The 22,515-nt window shown below is 42.3% G+C and overlaps 1 long non-coding RNA gene and 10 other non-coding genes across 18 annotated transcripts; all 11 read left to right on the plus strand.

The window, feature by feature from the left end:
* Nucleotides 1–382: 382 nt before the first annotated feature.
* On the plus strand, nt 383–475 carry trnai-uau (transfer RNA isoleucine (anticodon UAU)). The gene is given in 2 exon segments: nt 383–420; nt 440–475. It is a non-coding gene; the product is annotated as a tRNA-Ile (tRNA).
* Nucleotides 476–1,360: 885 nt separating this feature from the next.
* Nucleotides 1,361–1,453, plus strand: trnai-uau (transfer RNA isoleucine (anticodon UAU)). Its single transcript is given in 2 exon segments — nt 1,361–1,398; nt 1,418–1,453. It is a non-coding gene; the product is annotated as a tRNA-Ile (tRNA).
* A 1,887-nt stretch (nt 1,454–3,340) lies between these two features.
* On the plus strand, nt 3,341–3,433 carry trnai-uau (transfer RNA isoleucine (anticodon UAU)). Its single transcript is given in 2 exon segments — nt 3,341–3,378; nt 3,398–3,433. It is a non-coding gene; the product is annotated as a tRNA-Ile (tRNA).
* Nucleotides 3,434–4,325: 892 nt separating this feature from the next.
* trnai-uau (transfer RNA isoleucine (anticodon UAU)) lies at nt 4,326–4,418 on the plus strand. Its single transcript is given in 2 exon segments — nt 4,326–4,363; nt 4,383–4,418. It is a non-coding gene; the product is annotated as a tRNA-Ile (tRNA).
* Nucleotides 4,419–5,315: 897 nt separating this feature from the next.
* trnai-uau (transfer RNA isoleucine (anticodon UAU)) lies at nt 5,316–5,408 on the plus strand. Its single transcript is given in 2 exon segments — nt 5,316–5,353; nt 5,373–5,408. It is a non-coding gene; the product is annotated as a tRNA-Ile (tRNA).
* Nucleotides 5,409–6,300: 892 nt separating this feature from the next.
* trnai-uau (transfer RNA isoleucine (anticodon UAU)) lies at nt 6,301–6,393 on the plus strand. The gene is given in 2 exon segments: nt 6,301–6,338; nt 6,358–6,393. It is a non-coding gene; the product is annotated as a tRNA-Ile (tRNA).
* Nucleotides 6,394–7,290: 897 nt separating this feature from the next.
* On the plus strand, nt 7,291–7,383 carry trnai-uau (transfer RNA isoleucine (anticodon UAU)). The gene is given in 2 exon segments: nt 7,291–7,328; nt 7,348–7,383. It is a non-coding gene; the product is annotated as a tRNA-Ile (tRNA).
* An 897-nt stretch (nt 7,384–8,280) lies between these two features.
* On the plus strand, nt 8,281–8,373 carry trnai-uau (transfer RNA isoleucine (anticodon UAU)). The gene is given in 2 exon segments: nt 8,281–8,318; nt 8,338–8,373. It is a non-coding gene; the product is annotated as a tRNA-Ile (tRNA).
* An 897-nt stretch (nt 8,374–9,270) lies between these two features.
* trnai-uau (transfer RNA isoleucine (anticodon UAU)) lies at nt 9,271–9,363 on the plus strand. The gene is given in 2 exon segments: nt 9,271–9,308; nt 9,328–9,363. It is a non-coding gene; the product is annotated as a tRNA-Ile (tRNA).
* Nucleotides 9,364–10,260: 897 nt separating this feature from the next.
* trnai-uau (transfer RNA isoleucine (anticodon UAU)) lies at nt 10,261–10,353 on the plus strand. Its single transcript is given in 2 exon segments — nt 10,261–10,298; nt 10,318–10,353. It is a non-coding gene; the product is annotated as a tRNA-Ile (tRNA).
* A 4,038-nt stretch (nt 10,354–14,391) lies between these two features.
* LOC145653854 (uncharacterized) lies at nt 14,392–22,017 on the plus strand. 8 transcript variants are annotated; one of them, XR_014120095.1, is made up of 6 exons: nt 14,392–16,017; nt 16,129–16,278; nt 17,408–17,523; nt 17,980–18,140; nt 18,231–18,328; nt 18,508–22,017. It is a non-coding gene; the product is annotated as an uncharacterized LOC145653854 (long non-coding RNA). The 8 variants fall into 8 exon arrangements; XR_014120093.1 differs by having other exon boundaries at nt 16,129–17,523; XR_014120091.1 differs by having other exon boundaries at nt 17,408–18,140.
* The last annotated feature ends 498 nt before the right edge of the window (nt 22,018–22,515 follow it).

A 22,515-nucleotide genomic window follows, 5' to 3' on the forward strand; every position in this document is an offset into this window, starting at 1 on the left:
AACACACTTTCTCTTCAGACAGGATGGAAGCCAAGGAAAAGTGGTCACAGTGCTGCAGGTTGAGCAGGAGAAGAGAAGAGTACGACTGCATCTGGAGGAGGAGAGGCAGTCAGCTAGTAGAGTGCCTTTGGTTCAGTATGGAGTCTGACCTACAGCAAAATCAGTGATGAATACTGCACACAAGTTTTTATCCTGCTTAGGATATACTCAAGAATGCAGAACCCAGATATTTCTCCTTGAAACCCAGTGACAGTTACACCAAGAGCAAGAACAGTTAATCAGTCACGAGGGTCAGAGCTGCAGCTTCCATTTTAACGTGACCAACTTTAGCTAGCTATCTAGTTAGGTACATTAGAATATTGGGCTAAAGTGTTGTTTTTGTGCTCCAGTGGCGCAATCGGTCAGCGCGCGGTACTTATATAGCAGTACGACTGAAGCCATGCCGAGGTTGTGAGTTCGACCCTCACCTGGAGCAGAGCTTTTAAAACTCAGTTACATGAACGTGGCCGCAATTGTGTGAATTATGGATCAGAGAACACATGCTATATGGCCAACAGTGTGTGAACACCCTCCAAGTGGTTGAGTTCAAATGTTTTAGACACCCTTTCTTAAGAGGAGTAAGCGCTCAAGAACATCACAATACAATCCCCATCAATGCCTACATACAAATGTGGGTAAATAAGGACATGGTTTCAGGTGTTTGTTGTTGGGCACCAGCGAGTAGTGAAGCATTTAACATAAAAAACCTGCTGCATCACTCACTAAACTGTTCCAAACTGGAAGCAATATGAGCACAAGAACTATGCATCAGAAGCTTCATGAAATGGCTTTCCGTGGATATTTTGATGTCAGTTATTCATGCTTCTTTAAGCTGTCCATAGTGTCAAAACCTATATATCACAATGCGCTCCAAATACAATCCAGAATCAGTTTCTTAGATTAAAACATAACGGTCAACCTTGAAAAAAGTAGAAGTCTTGTCAAGTTTCAACACACTTTCTCTTCAGACAGGATCGAAGCCAAGGAAAAGTGGTCACAGTGCTGCAGGTTGAGCAGAGTACGACTGCATCTGGAGGAGGAGAGGCAGTCAGCTAGTAGAGTGCCTTTGGTTCAGTATGGAGTCTGACCTACAGCAAAATCAGTGATGAATACTACACACAAGTTTTTATTCTGCTTAGGATATACTCAAGAATGCTGAACCCACATATTTCTCCTTGAAACCCAGTGAGAGGTACACCGAGAGCAAGAACAGTTAATCAGTCACGAGGTTCAGAGCTGCAGCTTCCATTTTAATGTGACCAACTTTAGCTAGCTATCTAGTTAGGTACATTAGAATATTGGGCTAAAGTGTTGTTTTTGTGCTCCAGTGGCGCAATCGGTCAGCGCGCGGTACTTATATAGCAGTACGACTGAAGCCATGCCGAGGTTGTGAGTTCGACCCTCACCTGGAGCAGATCTTTTAAAACTCAGTTACATGAACGCGGCCGCAATTGTGTGAATTATAGATCAGAGAACACATGCTATATGGCCAACAGTGTGTGAACACCCTCCAAGTGGTTGAGTTCAAATGTTTTAGACACCCTTTCCTAAGAGGAGTAAGCACTCAAGAACATCACAATACAATCCCCATCAATGCCTACATACAAATCTGTGTAAATAAGGACATGCTTTCAGGTGTTTGTTGTTGGGCACCAGCGAGTAGTGAGCATTTAACATAAAAAATATCTGCAGCATCACTCACTAAACTGTTCCAAACTGGAAGCAATATGAGCACAAGAACTATGCATCAGGAGCTTCATGAAATGGCTTTCCGTGGATATTTTGATGTCAGTTATTCATGCTTCTTTAAGATGTCCATAGTGTCAAAACCTATATATCATAATGCGCTCCAAATACAATCCAGACTCAGTTTCTTAGATTAACACATAACGGTCAACCTTGAAAAAAGTAGAAGTCTTGTCAAGTTTCAACACACTTTCTCTTCAGACAGGATGGAAGCCAAGGAAAAGTGGTCACAGTGCTGCAGGTTGAGCAGGAGAAGAGAAGAGTACGACTGCATCTGGAGGAGGAGAGGCAGTCAGCTAGTAGAGTGCCTTTGGTTCAGTATGGAGTCTGACCTACAGCAAAATCAGTGATGAATACTGCACACAAGTTTTTATCCTGCTTAGGATATACTCAAGAAAGCCGAACCCAGATATTTCTCCTTGAAACCCAGTGACAGTTACACCGAGAGCAAGAACAGTTAATCAGTCACGAGGTTCAGAGCTGCAGCTTCCATTTTAACGTGACCAACTTTAGCTAGCTATCTAGTTAGGTACATTAGAATATTGGGCTAAAGTGTTGTTTTTGTGCTCCAGTGGCGCAATCGGTCAGTGCGGGGTACTTATATAGCAGTACGACTGAAGCCATGCCGAGGTTGTGAGTTCGACCCTCACCTGGAGCAGAGCTTTTAAAACTCAGTTACATGAACGTGGCCGCAATTGTGTGAATTATGGATCAGAGAACACATGCTATATGGCCAACAGTGTGTGAACACCCTCCAAGTGGTTGAGTTCAAATGTTTTAGACACCCTTTCCTAAGAGGAGTAAGCACTGAAGAACATCACAATACAATCCCCATCAATGCCTACATACAAATCTGGGTAAATAAGGACATGCTTTCAGGTGTTTGTTGTTGGGCACCAGCGAGTAGTGAGCATTTAACATAAAAAACCTCTGCTGCATCACTCACTAAACTGTTCCAAACTGGAAGCAATATGAGCACAAGAACTATGCATCAGAAGCTTCATGAAATGGCTTTCCGTGGATATTTTGATGTCAGTTATTCATGCTTCTTTAAGATGTCCATAGTGTAAAAACCTATATATCATAATGCGCTCCAAATACAATCCAGACTCAGTTTCTTAGATTAACACATAACGGTCAACCTTGAAAAAAGTAGAAGTCTTGTCTATTTTCAATACACTTTTTCTTCAGACAGGATGGAAGCCAAGGAAAAGTGGTCACAGTGCTGCAGGTTGAGCAGGAGAAGAGAAGAGTACGCCTGCATCTGGAGGAGGAGAGGCAGTCAGCTAGTAGAGTGCCTTTGGTTCAGTATGGAGTCTGACCTACAGCAAAATCAGTGATGAATACTGCATACAAGTTTTTATCCTGCTTAGGATATACTCAAGAATGCAGAACCCACATATTTCTCCTTGAAACCCAGTGAGAGGTACACCGAGAGCAAGAACAGTTAATCAGTCACGAGGTTCAGAGCTGCAGCTTCCATTTTAACGTGACCAACTTTAGCTAGCTATCTAGTTAGGTACATTAGAATATTGGGCTAAAGTGTTGTTTTTGTGCTCCAGTGGCGCAATCGGTCAGCGCGCGGTACTTATATAGCAGTACGACTGAAGCCATGCCGAGGTTGTGAGTTCGACCCTCACCTGGAGCACAGCTTTTAAAACTCAGTTACATGAACGCGGCCGCAATTGTGTGAATTATGGATCAGAGAACACATGCTATATGGCCAACAGTGTGTGAACACCCTGCAAGTGGTTGAGTTCAAATGTTTTAGACACCCTTTCCTAAGAGGAGTAAGCACTGAAGAACATCACAATACAATCCCCATCAATGCCTACATACAAATCTGGGTAAATAAGGACATGCTTTCAGGTGTTTGTTGTTGGGCACCAGCGAGTAGTGAGCATTTAACATAAAAAACCTCTGCTGCATCACTCACTAAACTGTTCCAAACTGGAAGCAATATGAGCACAAGAACTATGCATCAGAAGCTTCATGAAATGGCTTTCCGTGGATATTTTGATGTCAGTTATTCATGCTTCTTTAAGATGTCCATAGTGTAAAAACCTATATATCATAATGCGCTCCAAATACAATCCAGACTCAGTTTCTTAGATTAACACATAACGGTCAACCTTGAAAAAAGTAGAAGTCTTGTCTATTTTCAATACACTTTTTCTTCAGACAGGATGGAAGCCAAGGAAAAGTGGTCACAGTGCTGCAGGTTGAGCAGGAGAAGAGTACGACTGCATCTGGAGGAGGAGAGGCAGTCAGCTAGTAGAGTGACTTTGGTTCAGTATGGAGTCTGACCTACAGCAAAATCAGTGATGAATACTGCACACAAGTTTTTATCCTGCTTAGGATATACTCAAGAATGCAGAACCCACATATTTCTCCTTGAAACCCAGTGACAGTTACACCAAGAGCAAGAACAGTTAATCAGTCACGAGGGTCAGAGCTGCAGCTTCCATTTTAACGTGACCAACTTTAGCTAGCTATCTAGTTAGGTACATTAGAATATTGGGCTAAAGTGTTGTTTTTGTGCTCCAGTGGCGTAATCGGTCAGCGTGCGGTACTTATATAGCAGTACGACTGAAGCCATGCCGAGGTTGTGAGTTCGACCCTCACCTGGAGCACAGCTTTTAAAACTCAGTTACATGAACGCGGCCGCAATTGTGTGAATTATGGATCAGAGAACACATGCTATATGGCCAACAGTGTGTGAACACCCTCCAAGTGGTTGAGTTCAAATGTTTTAGACACCCTTTCCTAAGAGGAGTAAGCACTGAAGAACATCACAATACAATCCCCATCAATGCCTACATACAAATCTGGGTAAATAAGGACATGCTTTCAGGTGTTTGTTGTTGGGCACCAGCGAGTAGTGAGCATTTAACATAAAAAACCTCTGCTGCATCACTCACTAAACTGTTCCAAACTGGAAGCAATATGAGCACAAGAACTATGCATCAGAAGCTTCATGAAATGGCTTTCCGTGGATATTTTGATGTCAGTTATTCATGCTTCTTTAAGATGTCCATAGTGTAAAAACCTATATATCACAATGCGCTCCAAATACAATCCAGACTCAGTTTCTTAGATTAACACATAACGGTCAACCTTGAAAAAAGTAGAAGTCTTGTCAAGTTTCAACACACTTTCTCTTCAGACAGGATGGAAGCCAAGGAAAAGTGGTCACAGTGCTGCAGGTTGAGCAGGAGAAGAGAATAGTACGACTGCATCTGGAGGAGGAGAGGCAGTCAGCTAGTAGAGTGCCTTTGGTTCAGTATGGAGTCTGACCTACAGCAAAATCAGTGATGAATACTGCACACAAGTTTTTATCCTGCTTAGGATATACTCAAGAAAGCCGAACCCACATATTTCTCCTTGAAACCCAGTGAGAGGTACACCGAGAGCAAGAACAGTTAATCAGTCACGAGGTTCAGAGCTGCAGCTTCCATTTTAACGTGACCAACTTTAGCTAGCTATCTAGTTAGGTACATTAGAATATTGGGCTAAAGCGTTGTTTTTGTGCTCCAGTGGCGCAATCGGTCAGCGCGCGGTACTTATATAGCAGTACGACTGAAGCCATGCCGAGGTTGTGAGTTCGACCCTCACCTGGAGCACAGCTTTTAAAACTCAGTTACATGAACGCGGCCGCAATTGTGTGAATTATGGATCAGAGAACACATGCTATATGGCCAACAGTGTGTGAACACCCTGCAAGTGGTTGAGTTCAAATGTTTTAGACACCCTTTCCTAAGAGGAGTAAGCACTGAAGAACATCACAATACAATCCCCATCAATGCCTACATACAAATCTGGGTAAATAAGGACATGCTTTCAGGTGTTTGTTGTTGGGCACCAGCGAGTAGTGAGCATTTAACATAAAAAACCTCTGCTGCATCACTCACTAAACTGTTCCAAACTGGAAGCAATATGAGCACAAGAACTATGCATCAGAAGCTTCATGAAATGGCTTTCCGTGGATATTTTGATGTCAGTTATTCATGCTTCTTTAAGATGTCCATAGTGTAAAAACCTATATATCATAATGCGCTCCAAATACAATCCAGACTCAGTTTCTTAGATTAACACATAACGGTCAACCTTGAAAAAAGTAGAAGTCTTGTCTATTTTCAATACACTTTTTCTTCAGACAGGATGGAAGCCAAGGAAAAGTGGTCACAGTGCTGCAGGTTGAGCAGGAGAAGAGTACGACTGCATCTGGAGGAGGAGAGGCAGTCAGCTAGTAGAGTGATTTTGGTTCAGTATGGAGTCTGACCTACAGCAAAATCAGTGATGAATACTGCACACAAGTTTTTATCCTGCTTAGGATATACTCAAGAATGCAGAACCCACATATTTCTCCTTGAAACCCAGTGACAGTTACACCAAGAGCAAGAACAGTTAATCAGTCACGAGGGTCAGAGCTGCAGCTTCCATTTTAACGTGACCAACTTTAGCTAGCTATCTAGTTAGGTACATTAGAATATTGGGCTAAAGTGTTGTTTTTGTGCTCCAGTGGCGCAATCGGTCAGCGTGCGGTACTTATATAGCAGTACGACTGAAGCCATGCCGAGGTTGTGAGTTCGACTCTCACCTGGAGCACAGCTTTTAAAACTCAGTTACATGAACGCGGCCGCAATTGTGTGAATTATGGATCAGAGAACACATGCTATATGGCCAACAGTGTGTGAACACCCTCCAAGTGGTTGAGTTCAAATGTTTTAGACACCCTTTCCTAAGAGGAGTAAGCACTGAAGAACATCACAATACAATCCCCATCAATGCCTACATACAAATCTGGGTAAATAAGGACATGCTTTCAGGTGTTTGTTGTTGGGCACCAGCGAGTAGTGAGCATTTAACATAAAAAACCTCTGCTGCATCACTCACTAAACTGTTCCAAACTGGAAGCAATATGAGCACAAGAACTATGCATCAGAAGCTTCATGAAATGGCTTTCCGTGGATATTTTGATGTCAGTTATTCATGCTTCTTTAAGATGTCCATAGTGTAAAAACCTATATATCACAATGCGCTCCAAATACAATCCAGACTCAGTTTCTTAGATTAACACATAACGGTCAACCTTGAAAAAAGTAGAAGTCTTGTCAAGTTTCAACACACTTTCTCTTTAGACAGGATGGAAGCCAAGGAAAAGTGGTCACAGTGCTGCAGGTTGAGCAGGAGAAGAGAATAGTACGACTGCATCTGGAGGAGGAGAGGCAGTCAGCTAGTAGAGTGCCTTTGGTTCAGTATGGAGTCTGACCTACAGCAAAATCAGTGATGAATACTGCACACAAGTTTTTATCCTGCTTAGGATATACTCAAGAAAGCCGAACCCACATATTTCTCCTTGAAACCCAGTGACAGTTACACCAAGAGCAAGAACAGTTAATCAGTCACGAGGGTCAGAGCTGCAGCTTCCATTTTAACGTGACCAACTTTAGCTAGCTATCTAGTTAGGTACATTAGAATATTGGGCTAAAGTGTTGTTTTTGTGCTCCAGTGGCGCAATCGGTCAGCGTGCGGTACTTATATAGCAGTACGACTGAAGCCATGCCGAGGTTGTGAGTTCGACCCTCACCTGGAGCACAGCTTTTAAAACTCAGTTACATGAACGCGGCCGCAATTGTGTGAATTATGGATCAGAGAACACATGCTATATGGCCAACAGTGTGTGAACACCCTCCAAGTGGTTGAGTTCAAATGTTTTAGACACCCTTTCCTAAGAGGAGTAAGCACTGAAGAACATCACAATACAATCCCCATCAATGCCTACATACAAATCTGGGTAAATAAGGACATGCTTTCAGGTGTTTGTTGTTGGGCACCAGCGAGTAGTGAGCATTTAACATAAAAAACCTCTGCTGCATCACTCACTAAACTGTTCCAAACTGGAAGCAATATGAGCACAAGAACTATGCATCAGAAGCTTCATGAAATGGCTTTCCGTGGATATTTTGATGTCAGTTATTCATGCTTCTTTAAGATGTCCATAGTGTAAAAACCTATATATCACAATGCGCTCCAAATACAATCCAGACTCAGTTTCTTAGATTAACACATAACGGTCAACCTTGAAAAAAGTAGAAGTCTTGTCAAGTTTCAACACACTTTCTCTTTAGACAGGATGGAAGCCAAGGAAAAGTGGTCACAGTGCTGCAGGTTGAGCAGGAGAAGAGAATAGTACGACTGCATCTGGAGGAGGAGAGGCAGTCAGCTAGTAGAGTGCCTTTGGTTCAGTATGGAGTCTGACCTACAGCAAAATCAGTGATGAATACTGCACACAAGTTTTTATCCTGCTTAGGATATACTCAAGAAAGCCGAACCCACATATTTCTCCTTGAAACCCAGTGACAGTTACACCAAGAGCAAGAACAGTTAATCAGTCACGAGGGTCAGAGCTGCAGCTTCCATTTTAACGTGACCAACTTTAGCTAGCTATCTAGTTAGGTACATTAGAATATTGGGCTAAAGTGTTGTTTTTGTGCTCCAGTGGCGCAATCGGTCAGCGTGCGGTACTTATATAGCAGTACGACTGAAGCCATGCCGAGGTTGTGAGTTCGACCCTCACCTGGAGCACAGCTTTTAAAACTCAGTTACATGAACGCGGCCGCAATTGTGTGAATTATGGATCAGAGAACACATGCTATATGGCCAACAGTGTGTGAACACCCTCCAAGTGGTTGAGTTCAAATGTTTTAGACACCCTTTCCTAAGAGGAGTAAGCACTGAAGAACATCACAATACAATCCCCATCAATGCCTACATACAAATCTGGGTAAATAAGGACATGCTTTCAGGTGTTTGTTGTTGGGCACCAGCGAGTAGTGAGCATTTAACATAAAAAACCTCTGCTGCATCACTCACTAAACTGTTCCAAACTGGAAGCAATATGAGCACAAGAACTATGCATCAGAAGCTTCATGAAATGGCTTTCCGTGGATATTTTGATGTCAGTTATTCATGCTTCTTTAAGATGTCCATAGTGTAAAAACCTATATATCACAATGCGCTCCAAATACAATCCAGACTCAGTTTCTTAGATTAACACATAACGGTCAACCTTGAAAAAAGTAGAAGTCTTGTCAAGTTTCAACACACTTTCTCTTTAGACAGGATGGAAGCCAAGGAAAAGTGGTCACAGTGCTGCAGGTTGAGCAGGAGAAGAGAATAGTACGACTGCATCTGGAGGAGGAGAGGCAGTCAGCTAGTAGAGTGCCTTTGGTTCAGTATGGAGTCTGACCTACAGCAAAATCAGTGATGAATACTGCACACAAGTTTTTATCCTGCTTAGGATATACTCAAGAAAGCCGAACCCACATATTTCTCCTTGAAACCCAGTGACAGTTACACCAAGAGCAAGAACAGTTAATCAGTCACGAGGGTCAGAGCTGCAGCTTCCATTTTAACGTGACCAACTTTAGCTAGCTATCTAGTTAGGTACATTAGAATATTGGGCTAAAGTGTTGTTTTTGTGCTCCAGTGGCGCAATCGGTCAGCGTGCGGTACTTATATAGCAGTACGACTGAAGCCATGCCGAGGTTGTGAGTTCGACCCTCACCTGGAGCACAGCTTTTAAAACTCAGTTACATGAACGCGGCCGCAATTGTGTGAATTATGGATCAGAGAACACATGCTATATGGCCAACAGTGTGTGAACACCCTCCAAGTGGTTGAGTTCAAATGTTTTAGACACCCTTTCCTAAGAGGAGTAAGCACTGAAGAACATCACAATACAATCCCCATCAATGCCTACATACAAATCTGGGTAAATAAGGACATGCTTTCAGGTGTTTGTTGTTGGGCACCAGCGAGTAGTGAGCATTTAACATAAAAAACCTCTGCTGCATCACTCACTAAACTGTTCCAAACTGGAAGCAATATGAGCACAAGAACTATGCATCAGAAGCTTCATGAAATGGCTTTCCGTGGATATTTTGATGTCAGTTATTCATGCTTCTTTAAGATGTCCATAGTGTAAAAACCTATATATCACAATGCGCTCCAAATACAATCCAGACTCAGTTTCTTAGATTAACACATAACGGTCAACCTTGAAAAAAGTAGAAGTCTTGTCAAGTTTCAACACACTTTCTCTTTAGACAGGATGGAAGCCAAGGAAAAGTGGTCACAGTGCTGCAGGTTGAGCAGGAGAAGAGAATAGTACGACTGCATCTGGAGGAGGAGAGGCAGTCAGCTAGTAGAGTGCCTTTGGTTCAGTATGGAGTCTGACCTACAGCAAAATCAGTGATGAATACTGCACACAAGTTTTTATCCTGCTTAGGATATACTCAAGAAAGCCGAACCCACATATTTCTCCTTGAAACCCAGTGACAGTTACACCAAGAGCAAGAACAGTTAATCAGTCACGAGGGTCAGAGCTGCAGCTTCCATTTTAACGTGACCAACTTTAGCTAGCTATCTAGTTAGGTACATTAGAATATTGGGCTAAAGTGTTGTTTTTGTGCTCCAGTGGCGCAATCGGTCAGCGCGCGGTACTTATATAGCAGTACGACTGAAGCCATGCCGAGGTTGTGAGTTCGACCCTCACCTGGAGCAGAGCTTTTAAAACTCAGTTACATGAACGCGGCCGCAATTGTGTGAATTATGGATCAGAGAACACATGCTATATGGCCAACAGTGTGTGAACACCCTCCAAGTGGTTGAGTTCAAATGTTTTAGACACCCTTTCTTAAGAGGAGTTTGCACTCAAGAACATCACAATACAATCCCCATCAATGCCTACATACAAATCTGGGTAAATAAGGACATGGTTTCAGGTGTTTGTTGTTGGGCACCAGCGAGTAGTGAAGCATTTAACATAAAAAACCTCTGCTGCATCACTCACTAAACTGTTCCAAACTGGAAGCAATATGAGCACAAGAACTATGCATCAGAAGCTTCATGAAATGGCTTTCCGTGGATATTTTGATGTCAGTTATTCATGCTTCTTTAAGATGTCCATAGTGTAAAAACCTATATATCATAATGCGCTCCAAATACAATCCAGACTCAGTTTCTTAGATTAACACATAACGGTCAACCTTGAAAAAAGTAGAAGTCTTGTCAAGTTTCAACACACTTTCTCTTCAGACAGGATCGAAGCCAAGGAAAAGTGGTCACAGTGCTGCAGGTTGAGCAGGAGAAGAGAAGAGTACGCCTGCATCTGGAGGAGGAGAGGCAGTCAGCTAGTAGAGTGCCTTTGGTTCAGTATGGAGTCTGACCTACAGCAAAATCAGTGATGAATACTGCACACAAGTTTTTATCCTGCTTAGGATATACTCAAGAAAGCCGAACCCAGATATTTCTCCTTGAAACCCAGTGAGAGGTACACCAAGAGCAAGAACAGTTAATCAGTCACGAGGTTCAGAGCTGCAGCTTCCATTTTAATGTGACCAACTTTAGCTAGCTATCTAGTTAGGTACATTAGAATATTGGGCTAAAATGTTGTTTTTGTGCTCCAGTGGCACAATCGGTCAGCGCGCGGTACTTATATAGCAGTACGACTGAAGCCATGCCGAGCTTGTGAGTTTGACCCTCACCTGGAGCAGAGCTTTTAAAACTCAGTTACATGAACGCGGCCGCAATTGTGTGAATTATGGATCAGAGAACACATGCTATATGGCCAACAGTGTGTGAACACCCTCCAAGTGGTTGAGTTCAAATGTTTTAGACACCCTTTCCTAAGAGGAGTCAGCACTCAAGAACATCACAATACAATCCCCATCAGTGCCTACATACAAATCTGGGTAAATAAGGACATGGTTTCAGGTGTTTGTTGTTGGGCACCAGCGAGTAGTGAGCATTTAACATAAAAAACCTCTGCTGCATCACTCACTAAACTGTTCCAAACTGGAAGCAAGATGAGCACAAGAACTATGCATCAGAAGCTTCATGAAATGGCTTTCCGTGGATATTTTGATGTCAGTTATTCATGCTTCTTTAAGATGTCCATAGTGTAAAAACCTATATATCATAATGCGCTCCAATTACAATCCAGACTCAGTTTCTTAGATTAATAAATAAAGGTGAACCTTTAAATGAGAATAGAATTCCCACCAGGTTTCAAAACACTTTCTCTTCAAACAGGATCCAAGCCAAGGACCATCACTGGTGAAGAACTATGCGTCAGGAGCTTCATGAAATGAGTTTCCGTGGCCATGCACCTCCACAGAATCCTAAGATTACTATGCGCAATACCAAACCTCAGGTCAAGCCGTAGAGAGCATGCCACCATTAAACTGTGGAGCACTGGAAACGTGTTCTCAAGAGCGATGAATGGGAATTCACCATCAAGCAGTCTGTTGTACATGTCTGGCTTTGGCACAAGACCTATGGACATTAGCTATGCAAATGCATAATGCCAAGAGTAGGGATGTTTTACAGGGTTTGGGCTGTGCCCCTTAGTTCCAGTGAAAGCTATTAATACTGCAGCCAAAACATTTTAGACAATTATATACGTTACAAAATTCTTTGGCAAAGGTTTGGGTAAGACCCTTCCCTGTTCCAGCATTACTGGTGGAGGAGGAGAGAAGGGCTTTCTGGGACGAAGTGTGAGGACAAAAGGATTGAGAAAAAGGCAAAAACTATACTGTACCAAAAAAATTAGAAGAGCTGTGGACTTCCTGGTCCGCCAGAAAGGGTCAAAGAAGCAAATGCCCTCCACTACTGTTGAAATTGGGAGGAGCAAAGGCCCTGCAATGCATGAGAGAATGAGAGTAAATGTCTACTCACACCCCTACACCACACACATACACACACACACACACACTCAAGGGTCACCCTTTCCCCACTAGCAGACTTTGATGACTGGCTGGCATGTGGGAGGCTTTTCTAGATAGAAGAAGTGTGTGTGTTCAGCCAACACCAAAATTTGCAAGTATGGCATTTGTAAAGAACGCAAGCTGCATAATTCTTTGACAACAGGTCTAGCATTTATATACCCAATCACAGATATTTAATTTAATTTACATTTGTTTTCAGTTGTATCATTTTAGGTTGAACCATGATTTTACTAGAAATGATCAATTTGTAGACTTTATATTTAAATAATATTATATTTGCTGCCTATACCTATAAATAAACGCCATCAACAATAATTAAACTCCCATGTTAAAACTGGATCTGGGTAGCGTATGCAAGCAAACGCTGGGAAGCATCTGAATGAGGTCATAACATCCTACATTATGGGCGTGGCTTTAAACGTTTAAACTTGTCTTAAACTCTGATAGGCTATATTTTGTTTTTCTCTCAGTGATTGGACTGTTAATTGACATCCTATAATATAAATAGTGAACCATTTGGTTCTTAAATTGAAAATATAGCAGTGGTTTTACAGTTGGCCTGTGTGGACAGAACGCTAAAAGAGGATTTTAACAGAGCAGGCAGACAGCTGTGTTCACTTTACTATCAGTGTTTCTTTTGGATTGTGTATTGCGATGATCAGTTTTAAAAAATAAACTAGAAAATGGCGCAGTTTCTTGGATCTGAGTCCACCACTTAATCCCCCATTTTGTGCAAGCGATGATAAAACGAACATAGAAAACAATGTTCCAGTTCTCGGTTTGATTGAGTTTTCAAGGTCTCCTTTTGTGTGTTTTGGGACGATAAAGTTAGGTTCGTCAAAATCTTTACCTTTACGGATTCAAAACTCAACCAAGGACGCAACAACGACAGTAATTGTGGATAAAATACCATCCTCCAAAGGCTTCTCTGTTGACCAGACATCTTTCACCATCCAAGTGAGTATGCAGTCACTAACGTGGCTATCCAGTCATGTCCAAAACATACATTTAATTAACCGTAGCCCTGTTTTACTCTTGTTTCCTCTGATCTAGCCTTTTTAGCTAGCTGTTCAGAAGAATTCTCCAATTGTTCTGTTGCTGCCTGTTGACAAATTTATTGGTGCTACAGAGAAATCTTCTGCACCACTATGTAAAACTGATTTTAAAGAAATCAGGGTGTTAACTAAGACAATCTCCCCAATTAGTGCCCCAGAGAGGTTTTCCAGACCCTTAACATCCTGCTTTCAAAGTCCACTTCCTGTTATTGGTAAAACAAGCAAGGGTGAAGGTCAAGAGCCAGGAATGACAGTGTTGTCAATAAAGGATGCGTTGGCTGTTATTGAATCCGATCTAACTCATGCTGTAAGCCCTCTGCATGCATGCTCAAGCTTCAACTTTTCTGATTCCCTAGAGTGTGAAAAGTCAAGCGCAGACTGTGAATCTGGAGTAGCTGTGTGTGCTGCCGAGGCCTCTGCTCAGATCGATGTTGGTCTGCCAAGGCTAACTTTCTTTATCAAATCAAACAAAGTATCAGATGACAAGGCAATTACTGCTTTTTCCTCTCCCACAGTTACCAAGTCTTACAATAGAGCAGGTAATGTATTGGATGAGGAAGGTGTTCAACCCAAGAAGGTGCTTTTTAACCCTTCAACAGTCTCCAAAAGCAAAACGGAGGCAGTAGTGGCAGACTCAGGGTCTCAAAATGTATCCTACAAACAACCATTCCGAGGCATCCACTGCCATTTGCTGCCAAGAACATGTTTTATGATGAGCGCTGGATTGAGAAACAGGAAAGAGGGTTCACATTATGGATAAATTATATTCTCACTCCTGATGACTTTAAAGTTTTCCCCCCCCATTCTGTTTTTTTTAACGTATTAAGATACATTTCACAAGAAGTTACGTTGCATTGAATGCCTGATCCCTAACCATGGGAGATGAGAAGTTCAACATACCCAAAACGTCAACCAAAGAGAGGTCCTTCAAAATGTACACGGCCCGATGGCACTTGAACTATCCTTGCAGGGCGGCTTGCCAGCTGCTCACTTCCGAGGGCATGTTGAAGGCCATCCAGTGTTCTAAAATTCATAAACACAGTCAGAGCACACAAAGGATGTAAAGCAGAATAAGACAAAATACCTGAAAGGGAAAGATGATTTTCCACAGAAGATTAAGGGTCTTCTGTGTCCATCTACTATGTCTCTGGCATCGGTGACTGTCCCTAAAATGGTTCCAACATTTTATTGTTACGAGTGCATGGTTCATCTAGAAGCAGTGATGCATGTACAGGGCCCATGGATGATCTTGAGTGTTCTAGTACCGTGCTCATCAGACAGGGCTACCCCTCTCTCTCGGAGCACGGGCAGCGCGAGGTCAACATTGTGTACTTTCTGCAGACGGCTGACAGCCGGCCTCCTCAGCTTGCTCAACAGGGATCAGTCCTGAGTGAAGAGCTCCATAATGCGTCTGGAACACATTCCCCCAACCGCCATCAACACGTATACAAAACCAAAGCACTCAAACGTGTGTCCCTTCCACTAAAGGTCAAGTCTGACATAGAATTATTAAGGCATGTTGTATGGTAATCTACCAAAGAACAACCTCGGACCAAATAAACATATAATGAACGATTAGAAGACGAACTGAAGCTCCTTTTAAACCTACACTAAGCAAATGCCACATCTCAGGTCAATGGTGAGGTTCTGCACGTGAAGCTGAACTCAGCCAGGGAGGTGTGGAGCACTTAGACCCAGAAGATTGAGGTGGCACGGGAGATTGTACTCAGCACTGAGAAAGCCCAGCAAGAACGCGAGCAGGATATCTTTACAGGGGGCAACTTTCAGAGGGCCCTGTGTATGTGATAATATAGCAGCGATGCACAAAGCTGCCACCGTCATTCAGGCTGCAGGAGCGTTGGAGGAGGTGGGTTGTGCTGCTGTCTCTCTGCAGGCCTTCTGCTGTGGCAGGCTCACGAGGCGAAGCGTAAGTAATCCGCAGGCGACTTTCAGTATCTATGAACATTTGATGCATTGGGGAGGGGAACCTTTGTTGAGAAGCATCACTTTGTTGGAAAGCTGGTCAACGTTGTATGTTTCTAGAACAATTTAATAAATTATTTTATTCTGAGACATCTCTGGCCAGATTAAATGTGTAAATGTGAAATGTGCATTTCTACCCGTTTTTTGTAGTGTGGCATTGATGATGGGCAGTGCACCATCTGTGCCTGATATTGCCACTGCAGCCTGTTTTTGACCAACATCCTAGGGAGAACAAGCTTCTAAAAAGAGGGTGGTGACGATTCAAAATGTCAGTCACATAAAAAAACCATGGCGTGTTGTCATCTTTAACACTAACCCCAAAAGCCCTTGAGCCTGTCCTCAACTGAGCTTTGTTTATTTGGGTAACAGACTCCCTGACGTCCACTGTTATAAATATTCAGGTAGTACATCATTCAGTGCAATCACAATTGCAACTGGACTGCATGAATTTCAGTGGCTGAAAATGCACTTTCAGCTCTAACTTTGCATCACCTCATCACCTCCGTCTCCAGGCAAAGGAAGCTGCACGCGTTGTGGGGCTCCGGCGTTTCTGTGCTGCTGCGTATCATCATCTGTGTGCGGTGAGGATCCAGAGGGCCCTGCGAGCTCACTGGGCACTGACAGCAGCCCAGAGGCAAATCTCCTCCATCCTGTACATCCAGGTACAGAACTCTTTCCATACTCGGGCGATTCTAATGCTAAGGCTTTGGCAGTGTTCAACTGTGATGAAATGTACATGTCCACCAGAAAACGAGCATGCCCAAGTGCACCGATGTCCTGTCCTAACAGCAGTATAGACTCAAACAGCAGTGTTCAAACATCTGAGCTTTATTTAACGACTATGCACCTGCTAACTAGGTATTCTTTACCTTTTCTTGGATGGTGTAGTAGGGGGGGCTAGTAGTTTGGCCATGGATGTGCCTTCTGAGGAAAAAGTATACTATTTTCAATTTAAGCATGTATGTATACTCAAACATGAGTGAGCAGGAGCCTGCCTTTTGAGATTGGATAACCTGACTCAAGTCTGATACAACCAATATATCTCACAAGCTATTTTACAGATATTGTGTTGATTTACAGCTAACAAGTAAGCCAAACATAAAGACCTGACATGCTACTATGGTTTCACCACTGCAGTCAAGCTGCCACTGTTATCCAGCACATGGCCAGAAGATTTGTTCTGAGATGCAGGAAAGAAAAGTTGTGATGTAGAATTATAAAGGTGCAGGCAGGGAAAGAACTTTCTTGAATATTTGTTTTGTGCTTTTTAAAAATTTTTTTTTTAAAGTTTTATTTGGTGACTGTGTCTGGATGCTTTAAATTACATAGTTTGCAGATGCTCATTGTGTCAATTACCTTGGAAACATCACAGTAAATTTTGGCAACATGTGAGTTAATGAAGAAGAAAGTTTATTTATAGATACACTTGGCCAACAGAGCACATGATGATGCATTGCATCATTCTCTGGTGAGCTGTTAGCTGGCCAAACTCTTTATACAGTTCTAGGTGATGGTGTTATAGACTTGAGAAATGGGGATAGATAGTCTAGATAGTTGAAGGTGAACAATCAAAAACAGTGTCTCCTGCCAAATGGTGGGCTTGCAGTGAGATGTCCTGCTTGAATGTCAATAGAACAGGAGAAAACACAGAATCTAACAATATGCTGTTGTAAGAAGCTGTAATATCATGCAGCAATGACTTTTATGGCATCACTAGGCCCTTTAGTGAGGTCGTAGTTCAAGAAAATTCAATGATGCCTCCAAGGTCATTTCCATCCGACATTGCCTCAGGAAAGTCAACAGGGAAGCCAAAGGAGACAAGCTGTGTCACAAGACCAAGACTGCCCTGAGTTACTTTCTGGAATATCGCAATTATGCTGACATTTTTATGGCCTTAAAGAACTCGGGTAAGAGAATCATGCGCAGAATACAAAAACATGACTGTCGTTTCAAGGTGAGAGATGTTTGATGCTTTGTTGTGATGGGTTGCAGTATCTTTAATTACAGACTTTCACCAGAGTGTTGTGAGTGCCTTGTGAACAGTGATCTCCTTCCTTGAGATCACCTTGGCAATCCAAGCTCCTCTTAATTTATCAAAGTTACATGGTCAAGTCCAAATACAGAGTATTCATCTGCAGCATCTTGCATTGTTACCAGCAAAGATCTGCATTTTATATACTTTTTTTCTGCTGTTCAGTTTTCTGCTTTGTCCTTGCATGCTATGCTTAATGTTGCTGTACAGTTTGATGCATAGATCATTGATTAATTTACAAATGCAATCATTTGTATTTTGTGTGGTCAGAAGAGTTCTGTTTCTCAAGTCTCTTGTCTGACTGGTTTGCTGTACTACAACAAAACCATAGATACGGTTTATGAGGTGGAAGACTCTGTGGACACACTCTTGGACCTGCTCCAGATCTACAGAGAGAAAGCTGGGGACAAGGTGGCTGACAAAGGAGGCAGCATCTTTACCAAAGCATGTTTCCTTTTGGTGATTTTGGTACAGGATGAAGGACATGCAATGGTGGGTATTTCCAGGATGTCATTAGTACACGGAGTAATTCAAGCCTTGATGCGGGTGTGTGTACTTAATTTGGTGTTTTGCCCCCACTAGGGGGTAAGAACACTTCCCAGGGCCTCAGACCGCATATGCAGCATTTACCGCCTTCCAATGCGAAAGTACAAAATGGACACCCAGAGAACAAGTCAATGGCAGGTTATGTTTGAGAAGTCTTTACAGGTAGCTAGCCAGCCAAGCTGTGTAACTGGCTTTATAACTTCCCTATAACTCTCTGCTCTAATGTTGGAGAGTAAGACTAAAGAGAACTTACTTTCATTTCATGAATTATTTCTTTTGTCTCATTTCTTTGTTTTGATTGTTCTTAACGCAGATTTGTACCAGACTGGGTTCTTCAACAAGTGCAGCAGAAGGATATCGTAGACCCTCTTGGAGCCATCCAGATGCTGCTCAATGCGCTGGCCCTCATGCCTTGAAAATGCAGTTGTTACATACCGTGTGATACATTTTTATCTCTTATTTTTCCACATAAAGTGGTTAAAATTATGTACAAGATCAATGCTTTTTCTATTCTTATCTAACCTTTCAGAAACATTTTAGCTGTATTTGTAGATTCCTTTTACATTTTATATACGTTGTTTCTGCATAATTTGGTGGCTCATTGCCAGTTCAGAGACGTTATAAAACAGATGCTAAACCATTGATTTAAAAAAAAGGTGCGTCTCTGCTGTGCACTTCATTTTTTGTTTCCACACACTTAAATGATGGTGAAAAACTGGATGATTTACTATGACAATTGAGGTCATTATAGAGTCAGTATTGCTATGCAAAATACTTTGGATTGTAATACCAGACTAGCCCAAAAATCTTCATCATTTTTGGACATCCTATGATTTCTATTATATAAATGTTCCATGACTTATGAGGCATCAGCCAATTTACATTACTCACAACTGAAGTGTTTTTGTAACATTGTCAGTTGTGGGGTGAAATAGAAATAGAATTATGTATTAATTTATAACTGAGGCCTCTGAGGGTAAGAGAAGTAATGATTGGTGTTTTTTTTGTTTTTTTCCTGTTTGAGTTGTGGGGGTTTCCCTCCCCCGCTGATTGTTTCTGGAGGCACTGAACTAACTTAGATTGAGCTAACATACAGTTACTAAGATGTGGTCCCCCTAAATTATCATTTCATTAGGACACCTTTAGGGAGGAGTTACATTTTTGGAGGCACCGTCGGGATCTATTGATTGATTTATTTTCTTTTCTCGTTCTTCTGTTTACCAAGATTACTTGTTGATGCATAGAGTTAGCAGTTCGGATATGAGTCAAGCTGTTGAGTGGAGTAGGCAAGAGAATATTATCCTTGCCAATGCCATTGAGCTGGGCAAGGTTCCCATTGATGTAGCAAATGATGTTATTGAAAGTGTGTTGGGTACAGTCAAAGTGTTTTGGCACTGAAGGAGAGGTGGGTCCCTGGCCTGTGCATCTAGCGAGTAGTCTAGTAGGGAATTCCAGCTCTGGAGATCCAAACTGTCTATGCTGCTACAGCAGGATGCAAATTTATGCAAGATGTCCTGGCCATGGCTAGAGCTAATCAACCCCCTAAAGCCAAACTTAGCGTAGCTCTAGTGTATGCCATTGGCAAACTGGTTAACAGGTGTGGCCATGTGCCAGTCGCAGAGCTTAGTTACTGTAAATTAAGGGTGTTTTCAGAGGTTAGACCAGTTCCCTCAGGAGAGGAGGAGTAGGATGCCTGGATGGAACAAGCTACTCAAATGATCAGTGAGTGGCAGTGTAGTGTGGAGAGTCTAAGGGGACCAGCTGCTGATATCAGACTGTTTGGTGGCCCTAGATACTGCATATGGCACTACTGAGAGTGGGGCAGATTTATTGGCAAAGTTTAGAAACACCTACCAAGATAAGGGTGAGAAGCTCTCTGCCCTTCCTATACGGGTTGGATAAACTGCATCGAGCACTTCTGAATAAAGCCCATATGGATGTTGGTGAAAGGTGCCCGTACCAGTGATATGGTGGATCTGAATGACCCGTACCCTACAAGATTCCATTTCTTTTTCACAGCTGATTAAGAAAATTAGAGAAGAAGAGGAATGGCTCAAGGCCTTACGGGGAGTGAGAGCGGAAGTTGCTACTGCTGCTGTATCTCAACTTGCTATAATGCCTGAATTAGACAGTTTAAAGAAAGAGGTAAAAGAACGGTCAACTAAAGTTGCTAAACTGTTGAATGTGGCTACTGTGAGGTTGGCACTTTGCGGGCTAGCGAAAGAAGCTAGGACTGCAGGTCAAATGATACATGATGATGTATCAGAGAAAACAAAATCCAGACCCAATACAGCAGGTATTTTCTGTTACCGGTGAACGGAAGATGGACACACCAGGAGAGAATGTAAGACTCCTGAAGACTTGAGAAAGGGTAATCAGAAGCTGATTAACATGACCCGGCAGAAGGGAAACTTCATGGGAGCTCTGTGAAGGAATGACATAGAGCTCCAATTGAGGCACATTTCACCAAATGTTCATCTACAGTGGTAAGCACCACAAAGCTACCTGAGGGTTTAGTGGGGCCCACATCAGATGTACCAGTTCAGATAGAAGGGATTTATACTACGGCACTTTTAGATAGTTCGCAGGTCACTACTTTGTACAGGAACTTTTATGAAGCACATTTGAAACATTTGCCAATAGAGTCAGTTGAGGACTTGGAAATATGGGGGTTGAGTTCTCATAAGCATCTTTATGGTGGGTATCTGTTAATTAAGCTTGAGTTTACTGGGGGAAGTGCAGAAGTGCAGGAAACCATAGACACGTTGGCATTAGTGTGTCCCGATCCTGTTTCTTAGTTCTGTGTAGCCCTGTTAGTGGGAACAAACACTCAGATAGTGCGGAAACTGTTTAATTCCTGCCGAACTCAAGATGGCGCACGATTTTTAAAAACTCTTACTATACACCCCATGATCTGGAAAGCTTATGAGACTCTGAAAGCGACCGGAGCTCCCTTAGAAGAATCAAGTCAATTTCCCTGTTAAACTTACCAACTCACTGTTACTGGTAGATCAGCATCAAGAGGTATATTCCTCAGAGGAAGCACAGGTGAGAGATGAAGTTCACTTAGCGTCTGTCTTGGCCAAGAAGAATGTTACTGTCACTGTGAGAAATGTCTCCAGCAATCCTGTTGTTCTGAAAGGGGAAATGCCGCTTGATAATATCTTTCCTGTCACTATGGTTCCACAGCTGGAGGCATGTCCTAACCCTTAGATGACAAATACACTAATGCGTGTGATTTGGAGACTTTCCAATGCCCGAGGAGGCCAAGCAATGTCTCTGCGAGAAGACGATGGAGAGAGGGGAAGTATTTTCTCGCCATGAGTGGGATGTTGGATGTTCTAAAAGTACTATGCATGAGATCAGGTTCACGGCGTCAAACCCCTTCAGAGAAAGATCTCGTCGCCTAGCTCCAGCAGATATAGAGGGTGTGCGCAAACATCTCCATGAACTTCAAGAGAATGGGATCATTTCTGGGTCAAGAAGTCCCTATGCATCTCGAAAGTGGTTGTGCGTAAGAAGAGTTTCTAAACATTGAGTTGAGTCTGTCTGATTTTGTCTATTACAGACAATTGTGCTGATTTCTTGACCCAGCGATTTATTGTCATGTTGGATTGTTTCATTCCAGAGAATTTCAGTGGGTTTTTTGCAGCAAATGCACATAATGGTAAGAATTATTAAAGGGGCACCACCGTAAAATGTAGGGAAAATAAGTCAACAAGTATTTGTGAAGTACCGAAGGTTTATTAACGTTATATCAGTCTAATTTCCAAATTAGGTCATATTTTGTGCAGTGACTGAATACCATTGCTTCAAATAAATTTGCCACGATGACCAACTTGGTGAATAATTGTGAAGGTCATTGATTAATGAATAAACAAATTATTGACGTTGTGAGACAGGTGTTATAAGCTACAATGTTGGACTTGGCTCAGGCATACAGACCAAACGAATGACAACTGAGGGAGAAAAGAAAGGTTACTGAGGAGATGAATAAAATAAATCAAATAATAATAATAATAATAATAATAAGCAAAACACCAAAGGGGAGAACTGGGATCAGAGAGGAGAACTTTTGCACAAGCCAGAGAACTGTTTAGCTATGGTGCCAACTCATCTAAGGCTAGCCTAACCAAAAAAAGCTAACGGAGCTAGAAGTTAACGTCACTACTGGTGGGTTGACTGAAGGGGAGGAGATTCCTATTTCTATTATTATATAGACTAACAAGGGTAGGAAATATTGACCTGGACAGAATTATCTCTAGAAAGTGAAACTCTATATAGGCACCCTGAGATAGAATATCAGTGGAAAATATCTTGC

The sequence above is a fragment of the Electrophorus electricus genome, chromosome 26 (assembly GCF_041902795.1).
Source record: "Electrophorus electricus isolate QZ-2024a chromosome 26, ASM4190279v1, whole genome shotgun sequence".
Lineage (NCBI taxonomy): Eukaryota > Metazoa > Chordata > Actinopteri > Gymnotiformes > Gymnotidae > Electrophorus > Electrophorus electricus.